The 18,914-nt window shown below is 44.3% G+C and overlaps 1 non-coding gene and 1 pseudogene across 2 annotated transcripts; both read left to right on the forward strand.

The window, feature by feature from the left end:
* The first annotated feature begins 5,180 nt into the window (after positions 1–5,180).
* On the forward strand, positions 5,181–5,309 carry LOC114897336. The gene has a single exon (XR_003794062.1). It is a non-coding gene; the product is annotated as a small nucleolar RNA SNORA19 (small nucleolar RNA).
* A 12,817-nt stretch (positions 5,310–18,126) lies between these two features.
* Positions 18,127–18,546, forward strand: LOC114896468 (annotated as a pseudogene). The gene has a single exon (XR_003793816.1). The product of XR_003793816.1 is annotated as an NADH dehydrogenase [ubiquinone] 1 beta subcomplex subunit 2, mitochondrial pseudogene (transcript).
* The last annotated feature ends 368 nt before the right edge of the window (positions 18,547–18,914 follow it).

Below are 18,914 nucleotides of genomic sequence, written 5' to 3' on the forward strand. Positions count from 1 at the left end.
ACTGGGGGAGACAGAGAGGAATCAGTCTCAGTAGCCAGCTGAGAAGGGCTTCTGGGCCAGTGGGAGAGGAACAGTGGCAGCAGCACTGAGAGTAAGTGATGGGGGAGAGCCAGGGGGACAGGAGCAAAGGAGAGAGAAGTGACCAGCCTGGGGCAGGGAGGAGAGGGGCTCTGATCCAAGAGCTGAACCACCAAGTGAGGAAGGACGAGGCTAGGAGGCATGAATGGGGCTCCCCGTCTTGAGGAAATGCCTGAGTTTAGAGTAAGGGGATGGGGGCGGTGGGGACGGGACAAGGGGCAGTCTATAGGGGCCACCGGGAGCAGCTCCTGCTGGCCTGAGGAGTCTGGGGTCATTAGACGAACTAGGGATCAGGCTGGAGGCAACAGGGAGCGATCAATGTGTTTTTTAGGCAGGAAGGATCCATTGCAGATTTGATGACACAATCAGGGCTTTTACCTCATCAGTCTGTGGTCTCCCAGACCCTTCGAATGACCCCACTTTGGAAATCTCTAAGGTTGGTGGGAGAACGGGACACAAGAGGGGTTGAAGGGTATCCTCATAAATGACTGCTGAGCTCTCACAGAACAGAAGAGAGACTCTTGGCTCCCTGCTCCAAGATGGATTGGTCTTTGGCCCCAGAGGATGAGCAATTAGCATCTGTGGTCTGTGCACATGTGAGCCCCACCTCCGCCAGAGACAAAGGCTCTGATGCAGCTTCTCAAGTGACTGCACAGCTATCTTGGCTGGTACTATTCATTACCCAGTGATACAATGCTGGAGAGTTTGATACACAGACTCTCTGAACAGAACTGTGGCTGGTCATGTGTCATGCAAGGAATCTCCAGGTAAGAGAGGACTCCAATTCGCTCCCTGCCCTTGTCCCTCTGCTCAGCTGGAGCACTGCTGTCTTGTCATCTGTCCTTGCCATACCTTAGTCCAGTAGAGGCCGCAAGAAATCTGACTAGATCAAGTGAGGGCAACTCCTTCACTATAGGGTCTTCCCCATGCCTAATGACAGAAACTTAAAGTCCAGGTGTGGAATGAGACAATTCTCAAGCTGATAAAAAGTTTTTCATCCATAGTCCCAAAGAGTTCCAGTTGCCCAGCCACAGAGATGTGGGCCCTGAAGCTTCTTGGAGCGAATTTCTCTAACCCTTCCCTGAACAGGCACAAGGTTTGGGGGCCATTGTCTTTTCTCATTCCATAACCATCATACTGGAGATAACTTTCCAAGGTGGGTACATTATAATGATTTAGAAAGTTAAGAAAATATTAATTACACATAGATGCTCACACATAAACAATTCACACACAGACACAGTGAGGCTGTGACTACTCAAAATTCTTGCTCCCTTTAGTAGAACGTATTCCAGGGATTTTCATTCCACATTCACTGACTTCCTGCCATGTGGTCCCAAGAGACACACAGCTGTAAATCACAACCCCTGCCCTCGAGTTATCTCCCTCAGTTCACTGAAGGAGGCCATTGGAATAATAATTAAAATATAGTTGGACAATCTATAACAGTGATTAACAAAAACAACATCACAGAGAAGGGCACCTGCCTCAGCTTGGGAGCCATATAAGGCTTCACAAAGGGTTTATATGTGAGCTGGGTTTTGAAGAATGAGGTAGAGAAAAGATAAGGGACTCTAGAAAGTAGAGGAGATTTGTGCAAAGGCATAGAGATTTTCAAGGGGTTTTCACATCTGTAATTCATCCCACATGTCCAGGTCTAAAGGGAAGGATGGGGAGTGGTGGAGGATGAGAGGGAATGCCATGGGGGCCTAGCCTCTAGGGAGTTTGGACCAGAGCCTAAAGCTATAGGGGTTCCCTAAAGGGTTTTGAGAAGATGAAAGGCAAGATCAGATTTGCATTAAAAAAAATAAAAAACTGTTCTTGCTGCAGAATGGAGAATAGATTGGAAGGGAACATGACTAATAGAGATACTTTCTAGCCAAGAGATGATAACTTATTAGCAATAAGGACAAAAGATGTAACCAAAGGTATCAAGGGGGTGGGATTGACAGGGCCAGTTTTCCCATCAGATGGGGAGAGTAAGTGTTAGAGGAAAGATCAACACTTTCAGGATGCTGGAATGAGGCAGCCTTCACAAGAGAGTTTTTGTTCAGTTGAGTCTGTGGTATTTCTTGTACACTCAGGTAGAGAAGGGCAAAGGGCAGTAGGCTCCATGGGTCAGGGCTCAGGTCTTAGGTTTTTTAATTGGCAAACCTTATTCTTTGTTTTAAGCAAAATTTTATCTTATTTTAAGTAATATATTTTTATTGAAGAATACAGTTGACCCTTGAACAATATGGGGGTTATGGGTGCCAACCCTCCAAGCAGTGGAAAATAGTGGTGGCACAGACATTCCCTCCTATTTTTATATATGCTTAGTGAGGCTAAGAGCTAAAATAAAATGCAGAAGAGGTAAATGCATGTATTCCCACTGCCATCTTTGCTAAAATGTCTTCCATCAGTCAGCAAAAACTTGGCTGTGAATTTAAAAAGCTTAGAAATTACCTGCTGCGGCAAACACGTACCTTAGTGCTCATAGTATCTAGGCCTCCTTTCCTGACCAGGCACATGCATGGCTACAGTCACAGCTCTCTGCAGGGTGAATGAAGGGGAGCCATAGACTAGGTCTCATCAATGGAATATGAGCATTAGGCACAGGTGTCACTTCTGGGCTGAAGCAGTTAAAGCAGCCCCAGAGAGCCACCTACATTCCAGAGTGGGGTTTGCAGGAGTGAGATGTAAACTTACGTTGTGTAAGTCTGAGGTCTGGTGGTTGTTGGTTACTACAGCATGATCTAGCCTATCCAGAATCAAATGGGTTTATTCTCAAAACTTTAGTCTTAGTGTTTCCTGGGTTTCTCTTTGCTTTGAAATGAAGATAAAACAGGCAGGAGAATCAGAAGTAAGTAGGTGTCCAAACCTGAGAAATTATAAATTTGCAGCTAGCATCATACCACCCCAAGAGGGAAAAAAGACAGTAAAATATTTTCAGGAGGAGTTTCAGGAGCCACCTTTCCCAAAGCTCTAAGACCCAATCCAGATTCCCTTCACGAGGTAAGTTTAAAGTGTGTTAAAGCTGTTCTGACATATTTTGATACAAAAACTACATTAGGGATGGTTAACATTAGCTAGAAATTAGTGGAAAGAGAGCCTAATTTTATGTAGGTGTTTGAGGTCATTTGGGATTTGTTCCAGTTAATCAAGCTCATGAAATGGGGAAAAGCTCCAACCCCACCAAAATTCCTGAGGAAAGCTCACCCTCGTCTGCAGTCACTGACTCCTAGGAGGCACTAGGTAGCCTCTGTAGTACTATTTCCCCAAAATCAGATCTTGGGGCTTACTGCACCCACCAGAAACGATAAGCCTAGACCTGGGAAGATTCCCTGACATTGATGTTGGGGGATCACAGGAGGCAGTGAAAAGAGAATCTGATCAAGAGACCTGAATTGTAGCCCTGCCTCTGCCAAAAACCACCTATGGGAATTTGAGCAGATCTTCCTTTTCCACCCTGAGCTTCAGTTTTCTTACTGAAAATCTCTTCTAGCCTACAAACCCTAAGTATTCTGAGACGGGTTACTCTGTAGCAGTGGTTCACTTCTTGGCCAGCACACAGGCATTTAAGCTAATGGAATACTTCTGCTCAAGGAATCAGCTTCCTAGCTATTTGTTTATTTAATTTACTTATGCACAAACTGTGCAGGACTGCCTGAATAGTGGCCTGGCATGCAACACACACGCAAGATCAGAGACGGCAGCCCTTTTGTGATGAGAGGTCGATTGGCTTTGCCCATGGCCCGCCAGCCCCACTCTGGCTGCCTTTGTGTCAGCTCTCTCTTTATACTAATTCTGTTTCCCAATTCTCTGCTTTTCAAGCCTGCAGTATTTTATCTTGTGCACAGAACGTGTATAAAACGTGAACTAATTAAATTAGAAATCATTAATGGGAAGCTAACAGAGGAAACCACTGTAGTTTAGAGATGTTATAGCCACTGAATCAATAACACTCTTCTCCCACATGACCCACATTCACAGGATGCCTTCCATCCCACTATCCTTGTTCTCTATCCTGAAACTGCAGGTCTGAGTATCCTTCTCATTCTTCTCATGAGGGCTCCCTCCAGTTGTCTTCAGATCTGGAGGCACTGTTTTATAGGAAGGAGTGATCACGTAAAGAATTGGTTGTGTAACAAGAGGCAGTCATCAACAGACGTTTCTTTTTTAGGGGTATGAAATTAAGTGGTGGGAAGTAGAATTTCCTTGAAAATCCCCAAAAGGTCATTTTGAGAGTTTTCTTCCAAACGTTTCTTTTCCAAGTCTCTGTATCAATAGTATGAATGAACTAATGAAAGAAATATTAATTACAATAAGAGTAGCCCTGTGCCATCAAGAGACTGGCATTCCGGAAGCTCTGCAGACAAGAACATAGACTCACAGCAAGTATACATGGAAAGACACTGACCAATAATGTGAGAAAGAGGGGCCCAGCCCAGCGAGCAGAGCGTGAAATCCAGAGCACATAAGAGTGTAGCTTCATCCTCGCTCTGTCACTCATGCACTAGATGCTCTGAGCTGCTTTACTGATCTGTGTATTAACAAATTCATCTGTAAGTCACAGACTTAGAGAAAGAACTTATGGTTAGCAGAGGGGGAAGGGAGGCGGGGAGAGATAGTTAGGGAGTTTGGGATTGAAGTGTACACACTCTTCTATATTTAAAATGGATAACCAACAAGGACCTACTGTATAGCACAGGGAACTCTGCTCAATATTATGTAACAACCCAAATGGGAAAATAATTTGAAAAAGAATAGGTGCGTGTATATGTATAACTGAATCACTTTGATGCACAAGTGAAACTAACACATTGTTAACCACCTATAGTCCAATATAAAATAAAAAGTTGAAAAAAAAACACAAATTCATCTGTAAAAGGGCTGAGTGGTTGTTATGAGGCTTAAACAAATTGATATATGTAAGTGCGTACATGCCTGACATACATACATGCTAGATTATCCAGGGCAACTGTGGTTGAAGAAAGTCACACAACTGGCAGCAGGATGTGATGGTCTGTAATGGTGACCCAAAAAATAAAGGTGAAATGGTATTTTTGCTAGTTGTTAAATTGGTATGTTTTAGAGGCATTCACTTAAATAATCTCTTTGTCATGCACATTTTACTGACTTGCTTTCCCTTGCATGTATGAGCAGTGTTATTTCTTATGTGCTATACAAAAGTTGAAGGTTAATTAGCAGTATAACTAAATAGTAACACTGCTAGTCTCCTTCACACAAATTAAAAAAAAAAAATCTTCTCTTTGTAAGGCTGTGGGGTTACCACAGAGAGTGCAGGTTGGGTCTTGCCCCCTAAATCACATAAGAGATGATTGGTGAGGAGTTTAAGGACTCTCTGCAGACCTTACAAAGACCTATGACACAAGGACACTCAAATGTGAGACCAAGAGAGAGGCTGGAGTTGGAGGGTTCTGAAGGGTATGAAGGACAAGGATCTTGGGGAGCAAGAGAAGCTCAGAGACTGCACCCCAAACCCTGAACCTGGCCTGCTGCTCCAGAGACAAGGAGACCTGAGGACCAGGACTGCTTCATTCCTTGTTTTTTCTAAACATGAAGAACCCAGCTGGGACCAAGCAGTGTGATGATGGTCTAATCTGACTTGTATTGGTCTCTGTGGCTAAAGAATCGATATGGGCGTCAACCATGCGTAAAGCAGCTTCTAACCCACACCATTTCCTCTGTGCTACAAGGGAGCCTTCAGAGGGAGGTTTCCAAGTGTGGATTTCAGTTACTGTCACTCATGTCATCAAGGAAATGGTCTTGAGCAGACTGAAATGACCTCCTGTTGACCTTGGATCCCACCTTTACTTGCTATGGTTTGATGCCAAACAGAGAACACAACCAGGCTTTATCTGTGCAGGCTTAACAAATATGGGTCTGTGGTTGTTAGTCTTTCACTTTAGGTGTTGAGCAAAATCCATCATTCTTTTCCCTCCTGAGCATCTTCTCTATTGCAGGCACTCAGTTAGGTATAGAGGTCACAGAGATGTACTCCGTCCCAGAATATGTGGCAGCTAGCAGAGATGCACACAAAAAGTAGACCAGAGAAGGGAAATGACAATGCCAGCAGCTAGTCCCTGTTTCCACTAGAAAGCAAGCTCCACCTGCAGTGGCTCCCGACCCCTGCATGCTTCCATCACCAACACTGCCAGCCCCTCAGGCTCTGGTAGCAGCTCTTCCCCTTCCCCTCCCCCATTCCTCCCCTCCCTTTTTCTGCCCTCCCTACCATCTAATCTGCTCTCTTCCCTTACTTTTCCTTCCCTCCTGCCTTCTCTTACCCTTTTATATTGTTCTCCCTTTTCTGCCCTTCTTTTCTTTCTGCCTTTCACATTTTTGGTAGACACAACTCACACTCAAATTTTCCACTGTCATGGAGCGTTTTAAAAGAACTTCTATTAAAGAAATGTCTTCTTGAACTTAGAAAACAAATGGGGAGGTCAAGTCCTCTTTTCCCTATTCCTTCCTTTCTTCTCATTCTCTCTCTCTTCTCCCCCTTCCCCTCTGCCCCTCTCCCTCCCTCTTTTTTTCTGTCTCTCTCCTTGGAACAAGGCTGGCCATCTTGCCTTCAGTTCACTTCTCTCTGTGGCACTGTGGAACCATCGGCCATCTCTTTGGGATTAGGGTCCACTAGAGGGCAGGCTTGAGCAGTGAGAGCAAGAAACCTCATAAGAGTCTTAGGTCACGTGATCCAGCCAGTCCTGGATGAGACCCCACACAGGGCATTTGGAACCAGGTCGTGATTAGCTCACCACTGCTCTTCCTTGGGTCTTTGTGTTTTGAGGACACCTCTCTATTGAGAGTTTCAGGAAAAGTGTCAATAAAACCTGAATCCTTCTGGAACAACATCCTATTGCTTAAAATATTCACCCCAATTCCCTAACAGAATTGAGGGTGACAAGGGGCATCACAGACACATAGGAAGGGAGAGCACATGGTACTCAAAGAGTTGCTTCTCTTCACATGTACCGAGAACATTACTTGCTTTACATTACTTACTTGCTTTAAACATTACATTACTTACTTGCTTTAAGTAAGAAGGGGTGTGGCTTACAGGGAGGCTTTTGACTTAGTCTCTAGTGCATCTAGTTTACGATGAGACATGGGTGCATGCTGCTGAGGAGTGGTAGTCAGAGGCAACTGACCCAGGAGAGAGAATATCTTAGTGATTGCAAGAGAGTGGGAGAAACTCATTGTTCCTCTGATTCTTGATTCCCTCATCTACAAAACTGGAGACAAGCAGACAGTGTATAACTTTTTTCCGTAGATTTTGTGTACCCAATATCAAAGTCTTTCTTCCATTGCAAAATAGATAGACTGCAGTATGAGAACATTAGAAAGAATACTCAGAGAGCTGCAGGAGGTCAGTGAACAGAAAATGTGACATTTGGAATGACTTATTTAACAAGTTGCTGGCAGGATTAACTGGGATGGGAGCAACTGCCCTCAGGAAGTGAGAAGTAAGCAAGGGGAAGAGTACATCCACATCCAAGTTGGGCTCACTGTCTGCAAGTCTGTAAAATCTATGGGTAAAGAAAATTTGGAGAAAATATTTTATAAACCGAAAACTCCCAAATATTGATTAATTATCTTTTATAAACGTAGGAAACATAGAGGCTTGGCCTGGTAAACTCCAAGAGTGGAGAAGACTGAGACAGTCTAGACATTGAAATAGGATCCCATCATAGAGTGGGGTTGCTGGTAGGGTCAGAGCCCGCTGCAGATGCCAAGAGGGTGTCTGACCCTCTACAGGGGACCTGTGAGGACACCAGAGCAGGGGCAGCACAGAGGGGTCTGTAGCAGGGCCACTGAGATCTTCCTCACCCTCTCCTTCAACAGAACCCACATCAATGTCCTCATAATTCTCCTCAAGGGTAGTTGTGTCCTCACGGGGCTCAGAAAACTCTCCTTCCTCATATTCTCACTCATGGACCAGTGAATAAAGGCACTTATGGGAGCAGTGGAAAGACTCAGAGTTCCAAGAAAGCAGCTCCCCAGGAAGGTTTCCATCAACCCTGGTGGATGCTCTGACCTGTGGGGAGCACTGTACTCCAAATCAGGACATTGGTGAGAGGGGGAGGTCTTCAAACACAGTCAGTGAAGCAAGGTTAGGGTGTCAGGATGGGGACCCAAGGCCAGTCCAGATACAGAGGAAAGTGGAAGGAACCAGCATGTGTTGATGGGTATTACATATTGCACTCCAAATAGCACACAGGCTGCCCCGCCAACCTTTGCTTATGAAATCCTCACACAAACCAAAGAGTAATGATGTACAACTTAGTTTTCACTTGAAGTAACTGGGCTCAGAGTTAACAAGCACCTGAGATCATCATGAGGACTTGAAGTCAGGTGCAAACTCTGTTTGGGCTCCCAAGTGTGTGCCCCTGATCCAGCACTCCTGGAGTCCCCTGTGCCTACTGACCAGGTTGTTTCTGGAGCCTGATGAGAGAAGAGCCTCCTAGGAAGGCTTGAACAGTGGAAGCCAGGAGGCTTGTTACCTGCCGTCATGGGAGAGAGAATACCAACACACCGGAAAACAGCTGCAGACAACAGAGGCCCGTCTAGAATTAAACCTCCAAACCACACTCTGTGTTGCAGCTCCAGCATGCTGTTGCAGGTCTGCTGGCTCACTCATTGGCATGGGGATGCAGCCAGCTCCCCAGCCCCTGCAAGCTCTCCTCCTGGGGCTGCTCCCATTCCTGTGGCCACAACTGGGCCGGCAGCAACACTAGCTCCTATGAAGTCTCCTCACTCAGCTTCTTGGACACCTGGGCCAGATCCACATGTAGCTCCATAAATAAGGGCACCAGCTATTCTGTAGGACACCCCCATCATTGCAGGTGGCTTCCAGGTCATCCTCATGGGTTCCAGCTGGTCCTTGCAGGTTTCTGTTCATCCTTGCTCTCTTCCACTTCATGCCCATCTTCCCTTCCCTACTGCCTGCTGAAACCCTGCTGACCACAGATACACCATCAGATGCAGAATAAATAGCCACACATGAGCTGCTAAGCTGCTTCCACAACGGCATAGGATCAAGTTCCTGTAATCAATCCCTTGTTCCCCATCACTTCTAGTGGTTCTACTACTCGTATTGAACTCTGACTGATATCGTTTGTCACTGTGCCCCCCTGCAGAGAACCAGAGGGGCATCAAGAGAGTCATGCATAGTTACTATAAAGATTTTAAAATATATCATGCAAATGAAGACTTAACCTAATGTCTAGCACGTAGTAGGTCCTCAATAATGGTAACTATCACCATGTCATTAGGAAACTGGATTCGTTTTAGGAGCGGTTTCCACATGGATAGAAATACTTCATAGATTTTAGAATCTGAATGTAAGATCAAAGACTCTGCACTGCAATTCCCATGATGAGGAGTTTAATTATGAACAATGGGAAGGACAATGCATCTGGATTGTTTACAGGTAGCTAGTGACCTGACATGCTAAATATAGCTACAGCTTCCTAACTGAAAGTCAATCTGCTCTGTGGAAACAGACCGAAAGCACCACTGCTGGGCAACGTTGGTAAGAACAGTTGGAGCAAACGTTTTCCTCCTAGCCACTGAGTGACAAATCACAGCTGTCAATGAATAAAACATTCAGTCTCAGCAATCAAGCAATAGGTTTTTAAGGAGCCTTCCCATTTATCAGGCTAGCTATTGATTACCTGTGAAAAGTCATTGCATCAGAGGACTAATGAATGGGAGACCTGAGCTCCAACACGCAAGGTGAACAGGTTTGTAAGTTTGCCTCCAAGAACTTGATAATATTTAGAGCTGCCCCCAAGTATTAAGGAACTTATCACAAATATAAGCACATGCCATTGGATTTCTGATTACCAATAACAGGCGTATAAAGCAAGGAACAGACAAATACTGACTAAAGGAACCTAAGCCAGTCTCTCACAAAGCATTTCCCAGAGCCCTAGGACACTGATGGAAACATGATATTGCTTTTGTGTTAATAATAGGGGGTGAGTCCGCAGTTATGAGTGCACATCTGAGGTGTTCCCCAAATCCTAGACAAGCTAGATATTGTTTTGTTCAATTTCCCTTCCTCTTCTTTGTGTTGTTTTTTTTTTTTGTAAACAAGATTTTACTTATTTGAGGTGCTCAGTGAATGGTGTGCTAGTCAATGTTTAACGACTGGCTCTCAGAGGAAAAACAGCCTTTGTTTTGTAGTGTTTGCAATGTGTGTGATATAAGTACTTACCCTATACATGATTTCAAGCTGTCAGTGTGACATCACTGACCACAGAATTGGGAAGAAGTGCTAGTGGAGGGCTCTGGTGAGTCAGCCTGAGCTGACCCTAGCACACCACAGAGCACCCAGGACCAGCACCCTCCCAACACCGTCTTGGCTGTATTGTCTCTGCTTTTGTCCTGGGAGTCGCTCTTATTTCCAAATTAGAAGGTGGGTGACTAGGACTCCTACCTTTCATGAATTTCACATTCATACCACACCTTCTGCCAAGAAACCTTATTCTGTGTCATTTGTAACAGAGATTCAGAAAATATCAAAATTAAATAAATTGTCTCAGCCAGGAAGTTTTGAACTATAAAAATGGGGATGTACAAAACTTAACTGGGCATTCTGAGATCAAAACATAGTTATAGTCTTTCTTAGGTCAAAATAATGTAGATCATTGGATGACTGTTCTTCTGTATTAAGCATGGAGGATGCAACGTGTGTGTGTGTTTAATGGAGATCATCATCCTCTTTGTACTCACATCACGAGGACTTCTCCTATATTAACCTAAATCCAGCTTTCTCACAGCTAGTCTTCTCTGGAAAAACATATCAACCCAGGGTTTAGATGTTTTTATTGTTAATGATGAATGCTCTAAAGTAGTGCTCTAATTATCCCTATCCTGGAGTTATCATTTTTTGAGATAGAAATGAGGCACTGAGATGCAGTACCTAAAGAAATAATATAGCATAGTAGTCAAAAGTGCAGGCTATGCAGTCAGAATTGAATGTGAATACTGGACCCACTGCTTACCAGTCCTTGGGCAATTACTTCATTGCATCAGTTCTCTCATCTGTGAAATGGAGATGAATTTAGTACTTGCAAGCAGCAGATAATGTCTGTGGGCTGACCTGACAGACATTCCAAATTCCTGTTCTCTCTTATTGCAGTTCACCCCACTGTGATGAGAAAGCATCAGAGAAAACAAAATGCATAGTTTGCCAACCTTCCTTGCTGAAAAGGATAACCTTATTACACAGTTTTGGCCATAAAATGGAAGTAGAAGTTTCCTGGCACCTTCTTTTTTTTCTTTAATTAATTAATTTTTGGCTGCTTTAGGTCTTCATTGCTGTGTGTGGGCTTTCTCTAGTTGTAGCAAGCAGGGGCTACCCTTTGTTGTGGTGCGTGGGCTTCTCATTGCACTGGCTTCTCATTTCAGACTAAGGGCTCTAGGCGCATAGGCTTCAGTAGTTGTGGCTCGTGGGCTTTGTTGCTCTGCGGCATGTGGGATCTTCCTGGACCAGGGCTCAAACCCGTGTCCCCTGCATTGGCAGGCGGATTCTTTTTTTTTTTTTTTTTTTTTTTTTTTGCGGTACGCGGGCCTCTCACCGTTGTGGCCTCTCCCGTTGCGGAGCAGAGGCTCCGGACGCGCAGGCTCAGCGGCCATGGCTCACGGGCCCAGCCACTCCGCAGCATGTGGGATCTTCCCGGACCGGGGCACAAACCCGTGTCCCCTGCATCGGCAGGCGGACTCTCAACCACTGCGCCACCAGGGAAGCCCAGCAGGCAGATTCTTAACCACTACCACCAGGGAAGTCCTCCTGGCATCTTTAGAAAACAATTTTACTTTGTCTGATAAAAGACAGATGCAGTGAGCAACAGCTTTTCCTTCCTGTCTTGAATTAAATGCGATGCCTGAGGGAGGAGCATCAGCCACTGTGTGGCCATAGGGTAACAGGCAGATGGAAAAGTCCAAGAGAGTCACAGAGAGCCATGAAGCCAAAGCCAGGAATACTATATCTCTAGATTTCCCAGATACAGGATGAAGACATCCCTAATTTGTTTAAGCCACTCTGTATCCAGGTTTTCTCTTATCTTAGCATTCCTAATAATAGACTCCTTGACAAAAATTTGTGGAGATTATATGAAACGATACTTGTTGAGTGCTTAACACATTGCCTGACAAATAGAAAGCACTATTATTATTTATTACTGTACAATCTATCATTATTCATTACTATACAGGATCAATGCCTTCTATTACATACTTGACAACATCTAGCATGGCCAAGTGCATCAAGATAAAGATTGCCGGGCTTCCCTGGTGGCACAGTGGTTGAGAGTCCGCCTGCCGATGCAGGGGACGCGGGTTTGTGCCCCGGTCTGGGCAGATCCCACATACCGTGGAGGGGCTGGGCCCGTGAGCCATGGCCGCTGAGCCTGCGCATCCAGAGCCTCTGCTCCGCAACGGGAGAGGCCACAGCGGTGAGAGGCCCGCATACCGCAAAAAAAAAAAAAAAAAAAAAAAAAAGATAAAGATTGCCATTTGATGCCACAATCCATGCCTTGGAGGAATTTTGAGGTTTAATAAGGACATAATTATATGCATGTATAACAATCTAAAGGCATTTAAAGGCAATGATTAACTATATAAACATTTTGCTCAGGAAAGCACTGTAGGATTTCTGAAAAGGAAAGATCCCTGGGTGAAGCGGTCCAGGGAGACTCCTTGAGGGAGGTTGGTCTTAGGATGGGCCTTGAATGGCAATGATAGAGTGGTGTGCAGGCATTGAAAATGCACGCCAATGGGGATTGCCTGGGGAAATGTCCATAGGATTTTAATAATGTCTGCCCGAAAATATGCTGTTGGCCCCTGCTGATCCCCTTAACATCACTCACTCACCCATCCCCAACTCCTGGTGCCCTTTTCTCCAGAGAATCACCCTTGGCTGATAGAAGCTGCCTGGTTGGGCAGTTAAGGCCCCTTCCCTATGGGCAGCTCACGGCTAATGACTGACTGATAAAAGTCTGCTTCTTGCCTAGTTACACTCTGTGGTACAGTCTCCACTCCAGAGCTCCCTGTGGGATCAGGCTGAAGTCGCCTCCAGCTGAGACCACATCTTTGTTGAGCTCCTTGTCCTATTCTATCCTTCTTCCTTCATCCTCTTTCTCCTGAGATGACTCTCGCAATAAATCAAATGCATGCGATTCTCTGTCTCAGGAGCCTACTTCCAGAGACACTGGCCTTGTTCATGGTAGATATTCATTTGAGAAATGTTGAGTAAGTGATTGAAGCAATAGTAGCTTCATATACTCATTTGCTTATTCCTTTGTTTATTCTTTCAATAAAGCCATGTTGAGCAGCGGCTGCAGGTTCACTGCCCAGGCATTTATGAAGCAGAGCAAAGACGTAATCTTTGCCTTTTACAGACTCCAATGGATACAGGTAACCAAGCTAGGGTGAAACAGAATGGGGGTAAAGGCACAGGCCCAGAAGCACACAGACTTGAGATGAAAGCTGGTTTATTGCTAGCAGTGCTTAACTGTGCTTAGTCACTTAACTTCTCTGAGCCTCTTTATTTCCTCTGAAATATAGGACTAAACCTATTTACTCGATGATTGATGGAATTAAACGAGATAATGGGTGTAATTTCTCCAACTCATAGCAGAATTCAATGTATGTTAGATGTCAGTATTATGTTATAAGTGCTACGGCTATAAGTCTTTACCTTGGGGCACAAGAGGAAGAATGCTCTACACATGGGAATGGGACAATAGTTGGAAAAGGGATGCTTCTGTCTATTTCTGGTTCTTCTTTCTAAAATTATTTTGAAGCTCACCCTCTAACCATGCCCTGGGTGTTATGGAAATTCAACTTGAATGTCTCTCTTCCTATTCAGTTGTTACCTAACTGGTAATTTACCAACACGTGATAGCTTTATATTAAGAAGAAGGAAAAGGGGTAAGGAGGAAGAGGAGGCTGAGTAAGAGAAGAAAAGAAAAAGAAAGAGGGGGAAAAGAAAAAAATGTTGCAATCTAATCCAGGGTTTATGTTAGCTAATTTGTCAAAAATTTCCTGGCAGAAATGACCTTTCTGAACAGCCCCTGGAATTATTCCTCTCCTGTGGGAGATGGGGGTTAAGTGAGCCCAGTAGCAGCTGCCATGCATAATAAGATGAGAAATTATCCTAACCTGCTTCTTTTCTGGAAAAGTACCGATTTGGAGTCACCCCACATTATGTGAAATATTTTCCATCTACGTCTTGGGTTCCAAATATCCTGGAAGGATCCTACAAAGCAGAAAACATGGCTTGTATACCTAGCACAGACACTGGTGTCTAATAATTCTTGAACCTGAAATTTATCGAAAGAAGAATTGGTAATTTCGCCTTACAAAATGCTATTCGTCTTTTTCTCATAACTGCCAAAAACAATAGTTTATAATGCAAATGAAAAGGCCAGTTTCCTGGAATCACCTGAGAGTGTGATTTATTTTTTGCAAGGTATTGTATCAACTTGAAGTAATTACCAAGCACGTCTGTGATCATCAGAGAATCTGACAAAACATGGACATTCAGCATGAGAGTCCCGGAATGCTAATTTGTAAATCTGTCAGATTCCTCATCATGGTGAGAAACGGTGTTAAAATTGCTTTCAACATCTTAATTAGTGGTAGCCTTCCAGAGAAATGCAATATCTCCAGCTCATTTTTTTTTCATTTCTTGATTTGTTTTTCAACAAGAAGATTATTAAAATTTGAATCACGATGATCATGAGAAAACAGCAGGCAATTTAGGAATGCTGATGTAAAAGTGATTGGGTGAAGGGGAGTTTTGATTGCTCCAGGATGCTAAACAAGGAGATCAGATTCTGTGTCCTGTGTCCTTTTCTTACACTGACCTTCGGGCTTTAAACTGAGAGTCCCCCTTGGAGGAACCATGGGGTCTCTGGTGTGGAAGAGCAGCGAGCTCCTTCCATCCAGTGTGAAAAACTTCATTCTGTGATGTCCATGGGTAGTAATGCTATCATGGTTCCTCTTTACTGGGTAACACACCAGGCTCTCTGCTGTAATAGACTGACTCTCTTCTTGTCTAACTTCCCCACAACCCCAGAGCATAGGTACCATCAGCATCCAGATGTTCCAGATCAGGGAAGAGGGGCTAAGAGAGGTGATGGGACTCGCCATGCTCACACAGCCAGCAAGTCATTCCATTGCTGGAATCTGTACTTGTACCTGCTGCTTTATCTTGCCCTTGGAGGAAAGGTTCTGCACATCTGCACCAGGAAAGTAGATGCTGACAGCAGGGTTCCCCATCTCCCACAGACCTTGCTCTTTCGCATGGCCTCTGAGCCACAGATGGCTGGCACCCACTCACCTCTGCTGCTAGACCTTTTGCCAGATCTGATTTATAGCTACATTTTTATGACCTCCATAATTCACCTCCAAGTTCTATCCTGAGCATATAAATATATATTTTACATGCTGCTTTGCTTGTCTCTCTAATCCCACCGAATTTTCTGCAGAGTTTATTGATAAACAAGTTTAATTCCAGTATTCTTTGCAGGCCTTCTCCCTGAGTTTGGAACACTGCACTGTACTTACTGTGTGTTTGATGAAGGAGGGAAGCCTGATACTCAGCTTCTTCTAAGTGTCTGTCTAGCAGCTACTTTTTCCCTGCAGAGTGTTCTCCCTCTATTGGAGGAAAACACTTAGGGAAAGCAAAACATTAAAAGTCGCCAGAAAGAAGTTTCCTGTAGCACCTCTGTGGGACCACAATTAGTTCTGTCCTATGTTGAAATATTTCACTCCAAGAAATGATACCAGATCAGGGATATCAGCTCGGTGCTTTGTGACCCCCTGGAGGGGTGGGATAGGGAGGAAGATGCAAGAGGGAAGAGATATGGGAACATATGTATATGTATGGCTGATTCACTTTGTTATAAAGCAGAAACTAACACACTATTGTAAAGCAATTATACCCCAATAAAGATGTTAAAAAAAAAAAAGAAAGAAATGATACCAGAGGCACCCCCCCAGGTGGTTCCCACCCCTGTTTGCACAATGGATATAAGCAGCTTTTTACATGAAAGAGTTCTCTGCAGGAGGTCCCTTTTGTCTTATCACTTTAGCAGAGCTATATTGTAGCCAACCTTAAATCAGGCATCCCCATGCTCTCTACCCATCTCCTGCTCTAGCACAATTTTCAAAACTTTTGATCACACAATACCTTGCCTAAACTGTTGGTTCTTTCCTTGATCAAAGAAGTAGACATGAAGAATAAGTCATTAACAGATGATCAGATCTCTTCCCTAGCTTCTTCTTCAGTAATCCCCTAAACAAACTGTGTGAACAGCATAGCATCTAGAGCAAGATCACAAGGATTAGAGAAGCCTGCACTTGTAGTGGGGGATGGCTAGGAGTTTGATCCCTATCTCAGTGATTAACTTAGATTACTTCCCCTTTTCCTTTTAAAAACTTTCATGGCTGAGCAGAGTCTTCGGATTTGGTTTTTAGGGGACATGAGTCTACCTTCTCCCCAGATTAATGGCTTTCTGATTAAAAGCAATGTTTCTTTCTACCAACACTTGCCCCTTAGGGATTGATTTTCAAGCAGCCAGCAGCCGGACAGGAGTTCAGTAACACGGACACCTCCGATCCTGCACCCAGAGAGTCCATCTGAGTGGTATGAGGCAGGTTCCACCTAGGGGTTTTTTTAAAGCCCCGCCCCCTGCCTCTAATATGCAGCATTACCTGTACATGTGCACAGTTGTTGGGTTTTTTCTCTTTACTAATTAATTCTATAAGAGATGGTCAGTTCGTTGTATGTTATCTGAGTTTTGAAAAGGTGTCATGTAAATCCAGGAATTAAAAATTTTGAACACATGATGCCAAACAGTTGGCTGCTGTGGTATATTGAGCAACAAAAAGGAACCAATGCAGGGAGAAAAAATTAATTCACCGCAATCAGCTAGGTTTACTGTCAGAATAAATAAATTTATATACATAAAGACAAAAGAAACGATAGACACAGCCATGGCCTAAATAGAGGCAGGGTGGATAGAACAGGGTGTGTGCTTGAGTCCCAGACTAGAGTACATATTTTAGCTCTGCCACGTCCTGCTAAGACATCCCAGGCAAGTAATTGAGCCTCTCTGTTCACCGCTTCCCTCATCCATGACCAGTATCATCAACATAGTAAGAGTTGGTATAAGGGTTATTTTTTAAATCAAGTATAGTGTCAGGTGTCCATTAAGCACTAAATAGAACTATTCTTTTTGATATTGTGATTATGTTGTTGAAACGGGTTTATCTCAAATCACAGCTGTAATCTGGAACTTGGTAAGACAGGAAACCCACAGATAAAAATAAGTAGAAACCAAAGAGGTAAATGCTTTAAGGTTCAAATGGCAAAGACAGTCAGAGGAGGGAGAGAGCATTCCACGTTGGCCAAGGCAGGGTTCAAGGAGTTGGTGGGGCTTCTCCAGAGCCTTCAGGGTCAGGGGGGAACAGGTAGAGGTCACCAGAGGCAGAGCCAGCCCTACACATGGAAATGGTGAGGAGACCACTGGGTGTGGGGGGAGGAGGCCACCCAGGAGGTTACCAGGCCACACGTAGAGCCCTACACCATCCTACAACTGTCCAGGCTCTGCTGGGAAGTGGGTCTTCCCAGCCCAGGGAATGGGCTGCACCAACAGCACCTGGTCTACGGACCACCATAGGATTCCTTCAGGCCAAGGCTCCTAATGGCCCTGAACACCGAAAGAAAGTGTTGTGTGTGAGTGGAAGAGGGAGAACCCAGTCTTCTCTGGGAAGATGCAACTTCCTCAAGAGATTTGTAGGGAAACTTGAATTCTGAGAAGTTAAGAACCAGAGGGAGAGCTGAAAGACGAGGCACACCCCAAAACATCTGGGTTGAGAAAGTGGAGCAACTAGCCAGGAAATTTATTAGACAGAGAAAAGTTTTATAGAAAAACTATTTAGAAATCAACTAAGACTGGGCGGGGCGCCAAGGGAAGTGACGTGAAGCGGCGGTGCGGCCTGGGGATTGCTGTCCGGTTGCGGGTTGGCATGTCGGCTCGGACGCGGCAAACGCCTTTCCAGGGCGTTGGAGGCCACTTCTTTAGGGGCTGCCGCGCGCGGGTAGCAGAAGGCGCTGGAGTCCATCATGCTGGTGGAGGTGTGCATATCGAGCCCCGGTACAGACGGTTTCCCCAGCTGACCAGATCCCAGGTGATCAAGGTGGAGTTCTTCAGTGCAATCATGTGGCTCTGGATTCTCTGGCGATTTTGGCATGACTCAGATGCCGTGCTGGGTCACTTTCCAGATCCAGATCCTTCCCAATGGACGGATGAAGAATTAGGTATCCTTCCTGATGATGAGACTGAAAATGTAGACTCAACTCTTTCCAAGAGCCAGGCGAGAATTTCAAGAAATTACAGACGTCATATTGTATATTAAAGTTGTAAATTAAAGTGTTTTGGTCAAGAAAAAAAAAAACAAACTAAGAGCAAACTTTGAGCAACCATCAGCAAATAGAAATAAAACCCCAGATGTTAGTATATGAAAAAACAGGTGGAGCATGATAGGTGTGTGACCATGTAATTTTTGGTTCAAAATAGGAAAACTTTGAGAGAGAAAACATTAAAAAGAAGTAAAGTTTGATAGCTGTTTATTGAGTACAAATTAGTTGTATTATATTGTTGGAGCCACCATACTGTCCTATTCAAAAACTATTTTAAAAATAACTTTTAAAAAAATGTATAATCTATATAAATTAACATGGAAGCAAAAATTACCCCCCCAAATTTATACTGATTATGTGGACATCGTAAAATAGTATCTTAAATTCTTATCCT

Source organism: Monodon monoceros, unplaced genomic scaffold (genome assembly GCF_005190385.1).
Source record: "Monodon monoceros isolate NGI ecotype Baffin Bay Population unplaced genomic scaffold, NGI_Narwhal_1 Super_Scaffold_16, whole genome shotgun sequence".
Lineage (NCBI taxonomy): Eukaryota > Metazoa > Chordata > Mammalia > Artiodactyla > Monodontidae > Monodon > Monodon monoceros.